At 39.0% G+C, this 19590-nt stretch overlaps 1 long non-coding RNA gene across 1 annotated transcript; it reads left to right on the top strand.

Annotated features, from left to right (window-relative positions):
• The first annotated feature begins 386 nt into the window (after positions 1 to 386).
• On the top strand, positions 387 to 19096 carry LOC122794761. Its single transcript, XR_006363690.1, has 2 exons — positions 387 to 535; positions 18849 to 19096. It is a non-coding gene; the product is annotated as an uncharacterized LOC122794761 (long non-coding RNA).
• The last annotated feature ends 494 nt before the right edge of the window (positions 19097 to 19590 follow it).

Raw genomic sequence — 19590 nt, 5'->3', positions numbered from 1 at the left:
TCTAAAAGGAGGAAGTAATGTATAAAACTAGACATTACGGGGCTTGTTGACAACTCAGGAAATGATTTGTAATGTTTTAAAACAGTTCATTAGCTCATGAATAAACTGGTGATCTAAATATCATCAGCTGAATGATTACCTAATGGCCTAGGTGTAATCAATTGAACCTATTGACCCTATGCCATGCTCAAACCTATAAAAGGCTCAGAGGTTGGTAATAGATTGGAACTCATCATCATCCGGATCTGATTGAAGCAAGAGCCTGAACTGAGCATACAGCATTGCCTGCCAGTGTCGGCCCTGTCTTGACTGAACAGATAGCTGTACTGAATAGGTTTGGAGTCCCCTATCAGTGGCAAAGATGATTCTCTTTTGCATATGCTTGTATCCGGATCTGATTGAAGCAAGAGCCTGAACTGAGCATACAGCATTGCCTGCCAGTGTCGGCCCTGTCTTGACTGAACAGATAGCTGTACTGAATAGGTTTGGAGTCCCCCTATCAGTGGCACAGATGATTCTCTTTTTGCATATGCTTGTAAGTACATGATTTAACAGTTTTTATAATTGTTAATGTGATAGGTCATAGGTTAGGTTTTGCATATTAATGTGATAGGTTTTTTTTGCATATTGACTAGTCAATTGCTTTTTTGTTACAAACCTTAATTGTTAAAAGCTAAAAATAAAATTGCTAAAGTTTGAGCCTTGGTCTCTTGTGTCATCTCTAATACTGTATTAACCACAGAATTTAGTAACCTGACCAGAACAACTGACCAGCTCAAAAAACTCCAGCTTTACTCTGTAGCATATCGGCTACTCCGAGGAGATCTCTGCCTAACATATAAAGCTATGTTAAACCCAGAGCTGCTGGACATGCTACACCTAAAGAAATCCCAATCCCTCCAAGCTACATGCTCTAGGGACCTAAACCTTGTCACCACAATAAACAGGACATGCTGGAGGGATAGATTCCTGTCCCAGAGACGTCCTATACTCTGGAACAAGCTACTCATCTATGTCAAGCAAAGTTCCTCATTAGCACTCTTCAAGAAAAATCTTGATGAGTGGATGGGAAATAGGAAATATACCCTGGGGATCACTTCTGTGGCTCTACTCAATAGGGGCAAAGGAAATTAACTTTCTTGGGTGGCATAAGCCAGGAAACCTTGTTGGCTAGGCCTACTTAGGACCTTGGGCCAATAGCCTAGTACCTACCTATGAACCTTTGAACCTATACTAGCTTGTTCCACTGACCCATTAACATTGCCATTTCTGTGAATACTTAGATATATAAGGGAAGAAGTAACAAAAAAGTCATTTACACAATTACTGTTAAACTTCAGATAAGAAATGACTTAACACAGTGGAGTGAATGTGCAAAAAACGAGTTATCCTCCATGATGAACTGAGCATTCAAAGGCAAAACAGCTCCTCCAACCATTTTAAGTTAAGGTCGGTAAGAATATCAACATATAGCTATCATAAATCTTCCCATCTTTGGAGACTAACAAAATCTGGGCTTTACATCCCCACTGCAGTGTCCTCCTTGAATCATCTATCAAGCACTGAACCAAAGACCAAAGCTCAAAATGGGGGAGTCATGGAGGATTCCAACTTCTTTTTATGAGGGCAACCCATGCATTCCCCAGACATAACAATAGTTTTCCCAGTGTATGCATGTAAGAGAAAGGGGATGAAGGAGGAGTAATATTCATGTAGTACATCTTTGTTAAAATAGCAAACAACAGGCCAAGGCACTGTCCAACTGTATTTGTACTTAATATAATATTTATTAATATGGCCAACCAAACACTACTGTCAAGATACTAACATTTTCTTTATAACATGGATTACTGACAGGTACACTGCACTTCCTCAGACGACTATCAGTTCATGATCAAATGTCCTCCCAACCAGTTGTTTTCAGTCACTTTTTATACAGTATAAATTTATATCTTTTTGAAACAGTCTTGGCATATCTGTGGTTTTTCTGTGGACCACGCCAGTTTCTGTCCCTTTATCAATTTCTGAGAATACTGTGGACCTAGCCAGTTTTCTGTTTCCTTATCAGTTTCTGAGAAGACCAGGGTGTACTCTGTGACAAGATAGCCATTTCCTTTTGCACTGCTAGCTATTTCCCTTTGTTAGATCCGTTCTGTCACTTGAGTTTTTGCAAGTATTTTGCTTATCGTGCTATTTCAGAAGGCCTCAGTTATCATAGTTACTAATGTTTTAAGCCCACAGCATATCTTGTTGTTCTGCTGTTCATTTTTTCTAGGCTAATCACACTTGTTTGATTCATATTTCTGTCTGCATGCTTTGCAGGCTTTGTATTACATACTATTTCTAAAAATAATGTGCTGTTACTATGAGGAAGACAACTTTACTTTTATACGATATCAATTTTCCCCCTTTTATTTTAAAAATCAAAAATTTTAATTTTTACAGCAAAAAGCATTTCCTCATTGTTTATGTGATTTCCATTACCAGTTACATTATTTACAATAGAAATCTGGTTAACCGTTTTATCAACACAGATTTTAATGCGCATGCATGTTATCATAAACAAAAAAATAATTGTTACAAATGCTTGTCACTGTTGTTTTTTACCTCTCTTTTTTCCTCATATTTCTTATTCTGCCTGTAGATAATTTATCAGTTATTTTCATTAATTTTATTACATATCCCACATAACAGGATGCTGCCCTTTACATGGGAAGCCATTTATATGTTTTTGTGTTGCAAATACAAATATATGCGAGAGATGCAACTATATAGCCAAACTGGAGGCTGAGCTCTCTCAACTCAGTACTGGCAAGACCAGTCAGGAGGAGAAGGTAACCACGCACACCACAAACCCAGTCTCACATAGAACTATCACAACTGCAAACCAAACACATAAACACACAAAAATATACTCGGAGGCGCTGATTAAAAATCTACCAAAACAACAGAGGCCTCCAAAGCAGACACCCAAGCAACCGCCACCTCAAGACATAGCACATGCAATACATAGTTCACAAAGTCAGTGTGCTAAACAGTCACAGCCCTTAAGGCCAAACAACATGCCAGACACACTTGTAATAGGTGACTCCATAGTCAGACGCACTGACGTCCTGCTCACCAGACTGAACAAGAAAAAGGTCACAGTAAGCTGCCTGTCGGGCGCTAGAATCCGTCACATAACACAAGCACTCAGGTCACTCCACAGCAAGTACAAATATGACTCAGTCATTGTCCATGCCGGTGTGAATGACCTGAGACGTACCTCCCTGGACTACATGAAAAGAGACATAGAGGAGCTCTCTGATTATGTAGCCCAGGCCGGTATGACACTGACCCTGAGCAGCATCTTATCCTCACCAAGAATGATGCCACAGTACAAAGACAAAATGATCAGTTTTAACAATTGGCTTAATTACTGGTGTCATTCTAAGGGGATCCAATGTCTGTCTGCTTGGGATGACATGCTTGACAAGCCACGCTGCTTTGCAAGGGATGGCTTGCACCTGTCACCCCTGGGCTTCCGGATATTGGCCAAGGCTCTTGCCACCCCATAATGCCTTTTAGGCAAGGCTCAAATGACAAACCTACCTCCCTAGAAAACACAAGTGGAAAAAACTAAGGATAATGCTGCTCAAAGTCAGAAGTCTAAACCTCAAGATGCACGCCTCAAGCCCTCCTCAGTATGGAGAACATCGATGTCTGTGCAGTGACTGAAACCTGGTTCAAGGCTCCTGAGAGCACCCCAGCACTATCAGGTTTTACCTCATATCATGCTTTCCGGCCCCAAAACTTGGACTGAACCACAAAAGGAGGGGGAGTATCCATATTCATCAAAGATACCCACACCTCCAGGTTAGTGGCAACGCACGAAGCATCAGAGACCATCCAGGTGCAACTAACCATAGGCAAACTGCCCTACAGTTTGTAGCATGCTACAGACCACCCTCTCAAACTCAGGAACCCCACACAGCCTTCCTGAAGACACTGGAGAGTATGAATGTCTCTCCAAATACCATCATATTGGGAGACTTCAACTACCCAAACATAGACTGGGAACATTACTCAAGCCCCAACACCCTAGCCCAAAGGTTCCTAGAATTCATATACTCAAATGCGATGGAACAACTAGTCACCATTCCCACAAGAGGAGATAATATACTAGACCTGATCATCACAAACATGGGGACAAAATGCTCCACACCGGAAGTATATCCCTCATTGGTGAGATCAGACCATAAATTAATCTCACTGGAAATCCACATCCTGCCCCCACCCCCTGCACAAAAGACCACAGTGAAGAACTTCTCAAAAGCCAACTTCACACTTCTTAAGACTGAAGTGGTATCCTTCAAGGCCCCTTGGCCAGTGGAAACCACAACCCACACTGCTGAATCCTTTACAATTGCCTTCTAGGAGCACCTTCAAGAATGCATGGATCATGCAATCCCAAATAAATCCAAGACCCATTCCCCCAAAGGCAAGCACCTGGTCTGGTGGACCCCAGCCATAAACTAACTTTACAACAGGAGGAGGAAGCTACTACATGACAGAGCAAAATCCCTAAAAGGGAAGGCATCTCTGATCAGTTCTAGCAAAAAACTACGATCACTCATAAAATCATCCAAGGCCAACTTTGAGAGAAAAATTGCAAAAGACACAAAAGACAATCACAAGGCCTTCTTTAGCTATGTTAGAAACCTGGGTGGAAACTCCCAGATATGCTCAGAGTTAGTCCAAAATGACACAAATTACACTGAACCCACAGACATTGCCAACATTCTGGCAGACAGGTTCAGTGCAAATTTCTCCTCCCCCTCCCCCCCAAAAGGATAAATATCTATCCCAGCAGAGTGTAGCCTCCCTAACATCTCCGATGCCCAGGTGAGAGCCGCCCTCTCTAAAGCTAAAAACACAGCATCAATGGGACCGGAAAGTGTCCCGGGCTGTGTGCAACATGAACTCCAAGAGGAACTAAACCCACACATAAGGCTGCTGTTTAATCTTAGCCTTACTACAGGATATGTACCCAAAGAGTGGCGTACGGCAACAGTGGTCCCACTCCACAAAGGCGGTGCTTCTACGGACCCTGGAAATTACCGCCCCATAAGCTTGATGAGCCTGGTCTGCAAAGCTATGGAGAGGATCATTATGGAACTCATAAACAAAGACATTGGGGACCTACAGACATTGGATCCTACCCAATTTGGCTTTGTCAAGGGCAGATCCTGCCTTTTGAACTTGGTCGACTTTTTTGAAACAGTCACTAAGGCCATTGATGAGGGTAAGGCAGTTCACACAGCCTACCTTGACCTTGCAAAAGCCTTCGACACAATACCCCACTTGGGCATCATAGACAAACTCACCAGCATAAATGTAAACCCATATGTCACAAGATGGGTTGCAAACTGGCTCAAGGACAGAACCCACAGGGTCAGAGTTGCTGGAGCCATGTCAGACTCTAAGCCGTTCACAAGTGGTGTCCCATAGGGCTCAGTCCTGGGACCCCTCTTGTTCAGCATTTATTTTTCCGAGGTGCAGGCAAACATAGGAGGATTGTGGCTGACAAAGTTCGCAGATGACTGCAAACTGGGCGCCATAATTGATACTCCAGCGGACACTAGCATCCTTCAGAGAGGCCTCATAGAAACAGATAATTGGTGCCAGAGCCATGGCCTTAAGCTGAATGCCAAAAAATGTATAGTCATACCCTTTGGGAAAAACAAGGTACCCACAAATTACCACATAGGTGGTAATCCATTAAGTAAGGAAGAGATAATCAGGGACCTAGGGACCCAAGTTGACAGTAACCTCTCATTTGACACTCACATTGCCAAAGTGGTTAGGAAGTCCTTCTATATTGCCCACCTTATCATGAAGGGATTCACATCTAGATCAGGAGAGGTCATTGTGCCCCTGTACTCTTCTCTTATCAGGCCAATGATTGAGTACAATGCCCCATTTGGGATGTATCTTACCTGACACTTGCAGCAGTTGGAAAGACCTCAAAAGTTCCTCACCAAGAGGATAAAGGGTCTCAAACATATGTCATATGTCGCCCGGCTGAAGAAACTCCAGCTCTATTCAGTCGCATACCGCCTACTCAGAGGTGATCTGTGCCTGACGTACAAGGCCATGTCCAATCCAGAATTAATGGACATGCTCCACCTCAGAAAATCCAAATCCATCAGAGCCACGAGAGCAAGAGACTTGAACCTCAACACAGAAATAAATAGGACGTGCTGGAGGGACAGATTCATAACCCAGAGGCTCCCTACACTCTGGAACAGAATCCCAGTCCATGTTAGGCAGAGCCCCTCACTAACTCTATTCAAGAGAAATCTTGACGAGTGGATGGGAGATCATAGGTTTACCCCAGGGGTCATCTCTGTGTCACTACTAGACAGAGGCACAGTAAACTAAACCCTAAATGGGCATAGTATTCTCATCCTAAGGGGTGGTGTAAGCCACACACACTCTGGCTAGGCTTATAAATGCCCTAGGGTAGATAGCCTAGTATGAACCTATGAACCTATGAACCTAAATGTAGTATTGTCCCTCACATAATGTACCCATTGGATCATCTTGTTGTTTTAAATTGATTATTTGGAAAAAAAACCCATGTATTTACATCCTTGTCATCTTTACCCATATTTCCTATAATTCTGTATTGTACAGCTTGTATCAGACCCTTATTGTTATTCTTTGGATGACAATGCTTCCAATCCTTCCACCTGTATTGTGTTTTTCCAGCTGTGTTACCTCTGACAGTCTCTCTGAATGTATTCATTTTGTCAACTCTATTCGTACCATTTTTGTCCTTGTTTGTTGTATACATATGCTTCCTTTTGGAACTGTCTGTATTCGTAATTTTGGAACTTCTGCATTACCCATTTTCCCACAAAACCTACTCTTGCTAAGAATTTGCAATGTCTCTTCTAATAACATAGGGACTGCTGTAAGGACTGCTCTATCCCTTGCTGTAGGCACCGGTGTGCATACCCAGCTCTTGCTTGTGTTATTTATTTTTGCATATGCCATTTGCATTACTTTAAACATAATACAATCAGGCATCCATTCTGAGGTTTTACTTTTTGTTTCTTTTTCTCTTTTAGTACTGACTGCCTTGCCGTCCCTCGCACCAAACCCGTTACAAATATTATTATAACTAACTGTATATATTTTTCTTTCCACGTCTTTTTTCTTTGGGATTTTATCAACAAGTATTTATTTCCTTCTGATCTGGCATTGACCAGTAAATCAGCATCTAGAAAAGAGATAAAAAGATTATTATTTATCTGCCTTACTCTGTTCTCCTTGTTTTATTATTTTGCACTGATTTCTATGTACCAGCATGGTTTTTCTAAGTTTTTTTTTACATTTTTTACGTTTAGGACCAAAGGTGCAATTAATTCCTTTACTTCAAAAGGTCCTTGTCTTACTGTCCCATGGACCACTTTCACTGAATTTTTTTTATCATGACTTTGCTTCCAGTTTAAATGTTCTTTTTTTCTGTCAATATTGGAACTTTTTTCCCATAAATTGAATGCTTGCTCTCTGACTATGCCTTGGCGTATTTCTTGCAGGTTTTCCATCCATTGTTGATGCTTTGTTGCCTTGAACAGTGACCTCTTGCTCTGGATCTCTGGATCAAATGGGAACTGTAGGGGCATCTTCTTGTCTGCCATCACCTTGAACTGGGATATGCCCATTTTGCTACTGGATGTTCATCTGATTCCCAGCAGAATGTTAGGTAAATGTTTTATTCAATCATTTCCTTTTTCAATGTGCATCTTTTTTAACCTGTCCCTTAAAGTTCTGCTCATTCTTACCACTATCCCATTTGATTGTGTATGGTATGGTACATGGAATCTTTGCTGAATTCCCAACATATCACATAGTTCTTCCATCATATTACTGATAAATTGTGGTCCATTGTCTGATTCTATCTCCTTGGGCCACCCCCAGTGACAAAATATGTTTTTCCAAAGTACTTCTGCTGTCACTTTGGCTGTCATTCCTTTGATTATAATTGCCTCCACCCATTTTAAAAACACATCTACCACCATCAGCAAATAATCATATCTGCCCTTTGCCAGAGGTAGAGGTCCTGCATAGTCAGTTTGTATTGCATACCATGGTCCATCTGCAGTGGCTACCCTGTTCAACTGTGGCTGTTTACATTTTGCATTTGTCTGAAGACATATCAGACATTCATCCTGCACTACTTTACTAATTTTTTTCAGATTTGGATTCCAGTAATTATCTTTTACTACTGGCCATAATTTCTCCATCCCTATATGTCCCAGAATCTGGTGATTAAACCTCAGTAGTTGTTTTGCTAGTTGACATGGAATGTATGGTAACCATAGCCCTTTATGTGCATGAAAAATGTAGTAATGCCTGTCTACCCCATTAGGTTCTAACTCACATTGTTCCAATTCTTCTAGTATTCCCCTTTCCTTCTGGAGTTTTTCCAAATCCACATCTTTTTATTCCCCCTCCTCTTAGGACCTACCTTGGAGAATTGGAGTTCCCCTTCAGATTCTTCAGGGTATAAAGGCTCTCCCTTTTCAGCAGTTTCCTTTGCTTTGGCATCAGCCAAAGTATTCCCTCTTGCATCTTTGTTCTTTGTCTTTTGGTGGGCTGTCAGTTTTAAAATACTGAATTGTCCTTGCAATTGATACTTTTGTATCTCCATATGCCCTATAAAACAGGAGCATGCTTTAAAGGTTTTCCTGCACTATCAATGAATTCTCTCCTTGCCCACATTGCCATATGTAGTCTCAATGAATTTACCACACAGACAGTATCATGTAAATATTCACCAGATGGAAGTTCTGCAAAACTTTCTTTACAGTTTCCAGTTCTGCCCTCTGTGCTGACATGTATCCTACTAATTTGAATAGAATCAGTTTGTGTCCCTTCTTCAGAGTCACTGCTGCAAATCCAATATAATGTTTCCCATTCTTCCAGAATCGGGCACCATCCACATACATAGATGGAATTTGGAGGTCATGATCTGCTTTTAATGGTGACTTATCTGGCTTTTTCAGATCTGCCATGTAGTCATGTGGCTTTTATTCGTATCCAATAAAATTGCATAGGTGATACTTGTCCCATATCTCTGTGTGTATATCTCTTGTACTGAATGTAGCCAGCCATTTCAAAAAACAGTCTGTCTAACCTCCTCAGTAATTTTGTTCATCTCGTTACTTAACAGAGTTTTTATTGTCTGATGCGGAGTTTGTACTATGACCCCTGAAAACATTGTCAAGTATTCCATCTGTTTTATTCCCCAGTATATAGCCAAAAGCTGCTGAATGCAGAGATGATAGCCTTTGCCCACCAGAGTCATTTTTTGGCTGCAAAGGTTAATCGGCCTCAACCATCTCTCCATTCCTGGAGATATCCCATGAAGCCATGACTGAATAGTACTACTGAGTGTCTCTTTTCCTGCCACTGCTTGAAAAATAAAAGGCAATTTATTGTTGGGAGCTCTCAGCTCCATTGCCTGTACTAACTTATGGTTTAACATTTTTAGTGCCTCTTCTTCAATGCATATCAACTTTAGACTGAATTCATGTTTTTGTTCTGACAACATTTTATAGAGGGGAGCTTCAGGTGCTGCATAATGTTTTATAAATTCCCTGTTGTAGTTCATGATTTGAATGAATTTGTGTAAATCTGGAATTGTCAAAGGTTTTGGCAGCTCCAGAATTCCTCACACCCTTTCTTTACAAGGAGTTTTCCCTGTTGGTCTGATAATAGTTCCTAGAAATTTGACTTCTTGCAACATTAACTGCATTTTGCCATTGTTTACTTTAAACCCTGCCTCTTGCAGTTGCTTTAGAACCTTTCCTTCCTGTTGTATGTGATGTTCTACCATATCTGACTGTATCACAATATCATAAATGTAATACATAGCCCTGCTGTTCTTGCTCGTATCTTGCAAGGTTGTCCCCACTATCTGATGGAGAATCACAGGGCTGTTTTGAAAAACCTGTGGTAATCTAGTCATGACCTATTGTTGATTTCATAGGTAAAGGGAAACCATGGCCAATCCCTTTTCTAAAGTGGTACTATAAAAACTCCACTTGCCATGTCTGTCACAGTGAACCACTGACTTTCTGATTTTATTCAAGCTGCTAATTCCAAGACTCCCAGTATCAGATCCGCTCTTGGTTCTGTGTACTGATTTACTTTTTGGAGAGCTATTAACAATTGGTAAGTTCTCTCTTTCTTTTTAACTAGCCAAATTGTCAAATTTGTTGGATTATGTCCCTTTCGGGTTATCCATGCCTGTTCCCTTTCTAAAATGTATTTTTTTCATATCAACTTCTGCTTCAGCTGGAATTGGATACTGCTTTTTGAAAGGAGGGATGAAGTCCCTTGAGCTTCCTACCATGACTGGTACTTCTAATCTACAACAATCTGTTTTTGATTTTGCCCATAGGGTCTGAAATTCTTGCTCTATGGTGTTCTATATAGCCTTCTGTTCATCTGCCAGGGTCACTGTCCTGTTTCCTTTACTCTCTATCAAGTTAACGTGCACTGTTATACACTTACAGTCACTGCCTACTTCATTTTTATCTTTTGTTTCCTACAAAATGCAGTTTGAAAAATCTATTACTATTCTCAACTTGAAGTGAACAAAGAACTCAAACTGCCAGGTAAAGCACTCTACTTACAAGGCACAATTAGATATAAAAAAAGGTATAGAGTGCACCACGAGCTGTAGAAGTCTCCAAAATGTTCCTTGGTAGAATGAAGAAGCACAAATTTATAAAATAAATCCACTTTATTAAAAGTGAAAACTGCAGAAACTGGTGTGAGCGCTTTCGCGTTGGCTTGCAACGCTTCATCAGACATAAAAAAGTACTACAGAATCCATCTTTAAATATGTTAGAATCACATGACATTACATAAATTTAAAAGGGCAATAAGAAAAATAAAAATAAGAAAAATAACTGTTGATACATAGATTTCATACCATTAAAGATTGTGCAAAACAAAAAGCCACATAGTAATAATTGTTTAGAAAAAATGTGAGAATTAAAAAACTCCTTATATAAGAACTCCATGTTAATGTTTGAGTGACCTGGCTGCTAAAGAAGGCTTGATACTAAGCCTATCGTTAAGCCCGAACCTGTGTGCTTGGAGTTTCAAGATCCATTTGTTTTCCCTTTCCTCTACCTTATTCTGTAAATTACCTAGCCTTGCATCTGTATAAACTAGTTCCAAGACTAGGAATTTGAAAGTGTGAGTACTTCCAAGCTCAGTTGTATGTTTGGCCAGGGCGTTGAGTGTATTGTTCTTGTTGATGGCATATGTGTGTTCCCTTATGCGCTCACGCAAAGATCTTGTGGTCATACCTACATAAAATTTGCGACAAAGTTGACACTCAGCCAGATAAACTAAGTTAGTAGATTTACAAGTGGCATAGTGTTTGAAAATGTAGGTTCTCTGTGTGGTAGGATGTGTATATGTGTGAGTGTGAGAGCCAGAGATGTGTCTGCATTGATTGCAAGATTGGCAAGCAAAAGTTCCCTTCTTGTGAGTATTATTTGACTGAAAACTGTGAGGTCTATCATAGCACAAAAGTCGATTGAGAGACAGCATATTTCTATAGGCTATCCTAGGTCGAGTCTCAACAAGAGATCTGATGTTATCATCTATCAATAAAAGGTGCCAATGTTGATTAATAATTCGTTGTATATGATTGTTCCTATTTGTAAAAGGTATAATAATTCTGTTCTGAGTGGTTATAGCAGAAGGCTGATGACTAGTGGAGAGGACAGGCCTAGTAATGAGTGGAGCACCTTCATTGGATCTTCTGGAATCACCTTCAAGGATAGCCTGATTGACTAGCTTTTTGTTATATCCTCTAGAAATAAAGTTTTTGGCTAAACATGTTTTGTGTTTGTGATAAGATGTATCTACAGATGTTAACCTAGAAACCCTAGTGGTTTGATTTCTAACTATATTCTTATAGATGTGTGGTGGATGCATGCTCCCTCGATGTAGAAGATTATTTCTCCAACAGCTTTTTCTAAAAAGCTCAGTTTCGAAACCATGTGACCCCATAATAACTTTAATGTCAAGAAAATCTATATTGACTGGGGAATGATTGCAATCAAAGGCAAGAAAATCAGTTGACTTGTTTAGATACTCAACAAACTTCAAAAGTTGGGAAGGTGTCCCATCCCATAGGAGGAACACATCATCCACAAACCTGTTGTAAAACCTCAGGTGGTTAGAGACACTAGGGTCTTCAATGAATACAAAATTGTGCTCCCACTGTGCCAACACCAAATTGGCGTAGGCATTGGCACAAGGGGTGCCCATTGCTACGCCCTTTGTTTGTAGAAAATATTCATTTTGGTAACAAAGTACATTATTCTCTAGAATAATCTCTAAAAGAGACATGTATCTATTGATAGTTCGTGAGGCTAATTGATTGCGTAACAAAAGTGCTCTAACATACTCCATACCTTGATCATTCGGTATGGAGGTAAATAACGATTTAACATCTAAAGTTACCAATAATACATTGTCTGTAGATGAAAAGGTACCATTAAAGTTAGCCAAATTATGTATAAAACTGTTGGTGTCCTTTAAGATGTAAGTAATATTGGTTACAATCGGTTTAAACATCTTGTCGAGGTAAATCGACAAGGGTTCGGTCAACCAACCTCGACTAGATACAATTGGACGTAGGGGCGGATTAGAAGGATTCTTGTGTATTTTTGGGAGCCCCCTAAAAGATGGTATTAGGGGCTTATCTACCAAAAAATAAGTGTATAGCTCATTGTCAATAACACCAGATAACAATAAATCATAAAGCATGGCTTGTACATCCCTAATCAGGGTATTCAACTTGTAGCCTGGTATGGATAAGTATGTTTCACTATCTGTGAGCATAAAATGCATTTTGTCATCATATTTGGAGCTGTCCATAATAACGACAGCTCCCCCTTTATCAGCTTGTCTGATAGTGATATTATTGTTCTGTCGTAAGTTGTTAAGGGCTTGCCTTTCAGCAAATGTTAGATTATAGAACTCTGGTTTGGCACTCGAATCATTATATAAATCAAACAGGTCTCTCTCAACTGCCTGTTCGAATGCATCAAGTAAAGGATGCTGTGGCGGTATAAATAATGATGGTTTCCTAAAGGGTATAACACTATTAGTATGATAGTCATCATTTTTACCATATAACAACTTCAGTGCTAAGTTTCTAGTGAATAACTTTACGTCAACAACAATGTCTGTCACATCATTACAGCTAGACGGGATAAATGCAAGACCCTTGTTCAAAACTTCAGTTTCAACAGCATCTAAACAATAGTTAGAAATATTAATCACTAAATGCTCAGGGTCAACTTCATTATCAAGACATGTAAAGTCATTTAAGTCCTTGTTCGCCATACCTTCTTCACAGGTGGTGTAGGGTCGTCCGTGTTCTTCCTTTTGTTTGCCTTCATTTGTGGCGACCAAGTCCTCCTCTCCTGAGGTTTGTAGGGCAAAGGAAAAGAAGGCATGCCTTCACCTAAGGCAAATAACTCACTCGCCGGTTGTCTGATGAATGTGTCAATGGATACTTGTTTGACACGAGTATCTTGTTTGCGTCTAGTAGCAGAATAAGATTGTTCAGAAACAGAAGCTTGCTCAGAGTCAAACGCATTATGTATCTCCGCTTCAACCAAAATGGTTTTGGGCCGTTGATCTAACGGCTGTTCATGCGTTACAGGTGTCGTAGTGGTAGCTTGTTCCACAACAGTAACTCCCTCAACCGACGTCAGCAGTGCAGGAGTGGCTAAACCTTGTGGTTGCTCGATGGGCGGATGAGGAACAGGCGCATTGTCCAATCGTGTGTTAGGATTCTCGGCTCTCGATGGTAATGAGTCTCTCGGCCAAGAAAAAACCTGGGACCTACTAAAATCAATGAAGTCCCTTTGTAATTTTCTTTTTTTATCACTTAGGCATTTGATGTCTAAGGATGAGATCATATGTTTTAAATCATTGAAAAGGGTGTCGAGTTGTTCATTACTCAATAACTCAGTCAGATCATTATGAATCTTTGCGATTTCTCGTTTCAATTCACTAATTAATAGATCGTAATGTTCAACAAGAATGTTAATGTATATTAAGCTGGTTTCAATGTTAGATCTTTGCCACTTAGCTAGTAACTCGGGATTGGAATTCCCGAAGGTTGGCATCTTTAAAATCCTCAGGCCCCTCGGAACTAACTTGAACTCAAGGCAGGCTTCCATATGAAGTCTCTGCCATTGTGTGTTACGAAGTTTATGGAGTTTACCTTCAAGATTCCTTGTGGCCATCATGATCTGCATATTATTTTTAAAACATTGTGCTGCATTACCTTCAGTGTTAAGATCCTTGGCAGTTAATTTCAATAATGGGTTGACATCAAAGTCAACAAGTCCATTCAGGTTAAACAGTTCATTAGTTTCAAAATCCAAAGCTGACTCGACAGGTACAGCAGCCATGTCCTGGCAGTAATGAGAGTAAAAACAACAGCAAACAAAGTGAACAAAGAACTCAAACTGCCAGGTAAAGCACTCTACTTACAAGGCACAATAAGATATAAAAAAAGGTATAGAGTGCACCACGAGCTGTAGAAGTCTCCAAAATGTTCCTTGGTAGAATGAAGAAGCACAAATTTATAAAATAAATCCACTTTATTAAAAGTGAAAACTGCAGAAACTGGTGTGAGCGCTTTCGCGTTGGCTTGCAACGCTTCATCAGACATAAAAAAGTACTACAGAATCCATCTTTAAATATGTTAGAATCACATGACATTACATAAATTTAAAAGGGCAATAAGAAAAATAAAAATAAGAAAAATAACTGTTGATACATAGATTTCATACCATTAAAGATTGTGCAAAACAAAAAGCCACATAGTAATAATTGTTTAGAAAAAATGTGAGAATTAAAAAACTCCTTATATAAGAACTCCATGTTAATGTTTGAGTGACCTGGCTGCTAAAGAAGGCTTGATACTAAGCCTATCGTTAAGCCCGAACCTGTGTGCTTGGAGTTTCAAGATCCATTTGTTTTCCCTTTCCTCTACCTTATTCTGTAAATTACCTAGCCTTGCATCTGTATAAACTAGTTCCAAGACTAGGAATTTGAAAGTGTGAGTACTTCCAAGCTCAGTTGTATGTTTGGCCAGGGCGTTGAGTGTATTGTTCTTGTTGATGGCATATGTGTGTTATACCTTTTACAAATAGGAACAATCATATACAACGAATTATTAATCAACATTGGCACCTTTTATTGATAGATGATAACATCAGATCTCTTGTTGAGACTCGACCTAGGATAGCCTATAGAAATATGCTGTCTCTCAATCGACTTTTGTGCTATGATAGACCTCACAGTTTTCAGTCAAATAATACTCACAAGAAGGGAACTTTTGCTTGCCAATCTTGCAATCAATGCAGACACATCTCTGGCTCTCACACTCACACATATACACATCCTACCACACAGAGAACCTACATTTTCAAACACTATGCCACTTGTAAATCTACTAACTTAGTTTATCTGGCTGAGTGTCAACTTTGTCGCAAATTTTATGTAGGTATGACCACAAGATCTTTGCGTGAGCATAAGGGAACACACATATGCCATCAACAAGAACAATACACTCAACGCCCTGGCCAAACATACAACTGAGCTTGGAAGTACTCACACTTTCAAATTCCTAGTCTTGGAACTAGTTTATACAGATGCAAGGCTAGGTAATTTACAGAATAAGGTAGAGGAAAGGGAAAACAAATGGCTCTTGAAACTCCAAGCACACAGGTTCGGGCTTAACGATAGGCTTAGTATCAAGCCTTCTTTAGCAGCCAGGTCACTCAAACATTAACATGGAGTTCTTATATAAGGAGTTTTTTAATTCTCACATTTTTTCTAAACAATTATTACTATGTGGCTTTTTGTTTTGCACAATCTTTAATGGTATGAAATCTATGTATCAACAGTTATTTTTCTTATTTTTATTTTTCTTATTGCCCTTTTAAATTTATGTAATGTCATGTGATTCTAACATATTTAAAGATGGATTCTGTAGTACTTTTTTATGTCTGATGAAGCGTTGCAAGCCAACGCGAAAGCGCTCACACCAGTTTCTGCAGTTTTCACTTTTAATAAAGTGGATTTATTTTATAAATTTGTGCTTCTTCATTCTACCAAGGAACATTTTGGAGACTTCTACTATTCTCAACTTGTTCATGATATCCATCCCTATTATGGTGGTCCCACAACTGGGATGCATCAAAAATGCTCTTGTTACAAGATCCCCATCCTGATTAAATCTGATTTCTACAGGCTCATTGCTTACTGCTATACATGTACTAACAGTGAAACCTGAAATTAAAGTTTTCTTTTTCAGGTCCATCCTTAACAATCTGTTTGTAACAGAGACTGACATTCCTGTGTCCATTAAGACATTTTTTCTCAGCATCCCCTCTACCCAAACATTGGTCAAATGTCAACCATCATTCCCTCACTTAAAACATGCTAAATGAACTATTTGGGTGTGTACATCATCCCCTACATCCCCTATGTTTCTGGGAACTTCTCTAATGACACAAATATTGTGTTTCTGCTCCTGAGAATTCTCATTCTCATTCACTGTAGATGCAGGACGTTTCAGTTTTTGAGACACAGCCTGTCTTTTCTTGTGGTCTGGATTATAGGGAGTATTTTCCATATATTCCACTGGATAGACATTCCCTTCATTGTCATATTGTTGTCTTTTATAATTTCCCCTTGCCTTATTGAAAAAGTTTGACTCTCAATATTATCATCCTGCAACTTTTGCTTTTTTTTTTGTCTTCCTTTCGAGTGGTACAGCAGTTACATTGTTGCCTCACAGCAAGAGGTTTTCTGGTTTGATTCTCAGCTGGGGTGAAGTCTGCATACCTTCCATGCATTTGTGTGTGTTTTCTCCGGGTGCTCTGGTTTCCTCCTATGTTATAAAGATATGTGTCTAGAGTGTTTCTCCCTGGGCCTCTGCCGAAAATTGGCTTCATTTGAAGTCAGACTTTCCTTGTAAACAAATGTTAAATAAATAACATTTTCTGGTCTCCTTATTTTCTGGTTCCTTAGCATTTATTCCCTTCACTATTTACTTGTTTTTTCACTTTTTGTAATGTGGACACTCTTGCTTGACATGTCCAAGTTTCTTACAGAAAAAACATGTCACCTTTTTTTGATCAGGGCTTACCATACCTGAAGCAGTTGATGCTGCTCACAGTATATCCCTTTTCTCATCTCCCCACCTGCCTCTTCCTCCTCCCCATTCAACTGCATTTAAAATTTCAAAACCATCTTCATCAGTGCCGAGGGAGAAAATGTTATGTTTGAAAATGTCTCAGTTGTCACTCATCACCCATCCTCTCATCAACTTGTGAGCACATTGCTCTATCGTGTCAGTAGTTTCTTCATAGATACATTTAATGTCATCCAAAACTCCCTCTATTGCTCCAAAAATGCATATATTAACCTTTTCCTTAAGTCTGGCCTTTCCATTTCCCTGTCATCTATGTTGTGAACAATTTGAATAGCACAGTTAAAATGTTCTGCCTATTCCAACATTTTGTTGGAAACTGTGATGTTAAAATATTCTAACAACTTAGTTGTCAGAGTTTGCCCCTGTGAATTTGCCAGGAGCACATCTGCCATTCTGTTTAATTTTGATTTTTTAATCAAGATTACAGCCATTAGCAATAATGAAAGTTTTGTAACATTTTGGAAGAAATACTAAAAACATTGTTTTAAAGAGTCATTCCATGCTTTTCCAGCTGTATATGACAACCAATCTTCAAATGTTAACATACTGTAAAAAATATCTTTTTTATCATTGCACTGAGGTATCGTCTGTAACTGATGTGTCTGCTGGTATAGATCAACCGAAGGACCTGTCACGACTTGCAAATCCTCAGGCTTAATGGTGTCTAAAGCTTTAAGCTCCTGCAACTGTTTCTGTAATTCTGCCTCTGAAGCTTTACATTCATGTAATTGTTTCTGCAGTTCCTCTATTTTTATGGGTAGTTCTGCCTCTTTAGCTAACGCCTCCAGGACTTTTTGTTTTCCTTTGATTAATTCTTGTCTAAATGTTTCTGTTTCATCTCCTCCACTTGACTGAGCCTTAGTAGCAGCATGCATTACTACTTCAGCCCTTTCCAAAATGGCAGTAACACCTTGTGCATGTTTCCTAACTTCTATGTCATGCTTTTTAACATTTCCATTTGTTTTTCATTAATCTTTCTTAAATTGTCCAGCTGCTGTTTGTCTGAATGTTTCTTATTATCTTCATTAATAGTAATGTCATTCCACTGCAGACAGTAAGCCTTAAATATTTCTGCTAAATCCCCAAATCTAACCTTTTGTTTTATCTAAAAATGACTGAAATACCCTATCAAAATGGAGGTCAGCATTACAAAATGACCTTTTGCTTCACATGCCATATCTAACCAATCGTGTGAAAATTTTGCTGTTATCTTTCGCAACACAATTTTATGACATGTAATACAGAACTGAGAATTGTTATCTCCATTCAACAAGTGTTCTATTTTTTTCCAAGTAATAACACTGTATCCATTTACAAAGATAAACTGTATCACTTTTGCTAATACCAAACAATGTTTTATTACTTTTAATATCAACGCTGGCTTGTTCATACCATTGGCATAGTAATGTCCAAACTTTATCTGGTGTTTGATTTAAGTCTATTGTCACAGGATGTGGGTATTTTACATTTAAGTCCTTGATGGCATCCATGTTATTTCATAAAGAGTCTTACTGTATTTCAGAAATGGCTAACAGGTGATCAGGCTGTCAACTGAAACCAAAAGCTGGAAATTCACTGTCTGTTGAAAATGATGGTGAAATGTCTTGGAGCCGATGTGGAGACAAAATCTTGGCTGCACCGAAACTTGTAATTAATAAATACTGCTGAGCTGGTCAATACTGTATTGATGTTTGCAACAATGGGATAACCAAGTGTTTGTCTTAGTGTACTGATACAAATATATTATTAAAGATTCAAATCTGGTTATGACTTATTGGGAAAAATACTATGTGTTCAATAGCCCATTTCAAAATTGCTGGTCTTATTGCACCCACTTTTTGGTTGACATATTTATTGTGTGGGAGGATAATGAAAATATGTTGGTGGAATTATTGGACTATATAAGTATGTAATCTTCTTTTTTGAAATTTGTGCATACATTTAATAAGGACAACATTTTTTTTAGATGGTGAGATTTCTAAAAATTACCAAAATGAAAGTTTTGTTTCTAACATCCATCGTAAAGTGAGATTCTCTAATACCTGTTTGCATTTCCAAAGTTGACTCTAAGTTTCAGAAAAAAATCTTTTGTCAAAGATCAGTTAGTGAGACTGGCTAGAATGGTATATGAGGACCATGTATTTGAGTTGTAATGTGATAAGTTGTTAGGGATGTTTGTAAAGTGTGGGTATCCTATGCAATTTTTGTCTGAAATAATAAAGAGGTCACTAGTAAAAGAGTTATAGGAATTTATACCCCCTATT

This window comes from Protopterus annectens, chromosome 2.part1 (assembly GCF_019279795.1).
Source record: "Protopterus annectens isolate FY-2018-M chromosome 2.part1, PAN1.0, whole genome shotgun sequence".
In the NCBI taxonomy this organism is placed as follows: Eukaryota; Metazoa; Chordata; order Ceratodontiformes; family Protopteridae; genus Protopterus; species Protopterus annectens.
Note: the sequence above shows the minus strand (reverse complement) of the source record. Positions and strands in the feature narration are given on the sequence as shown.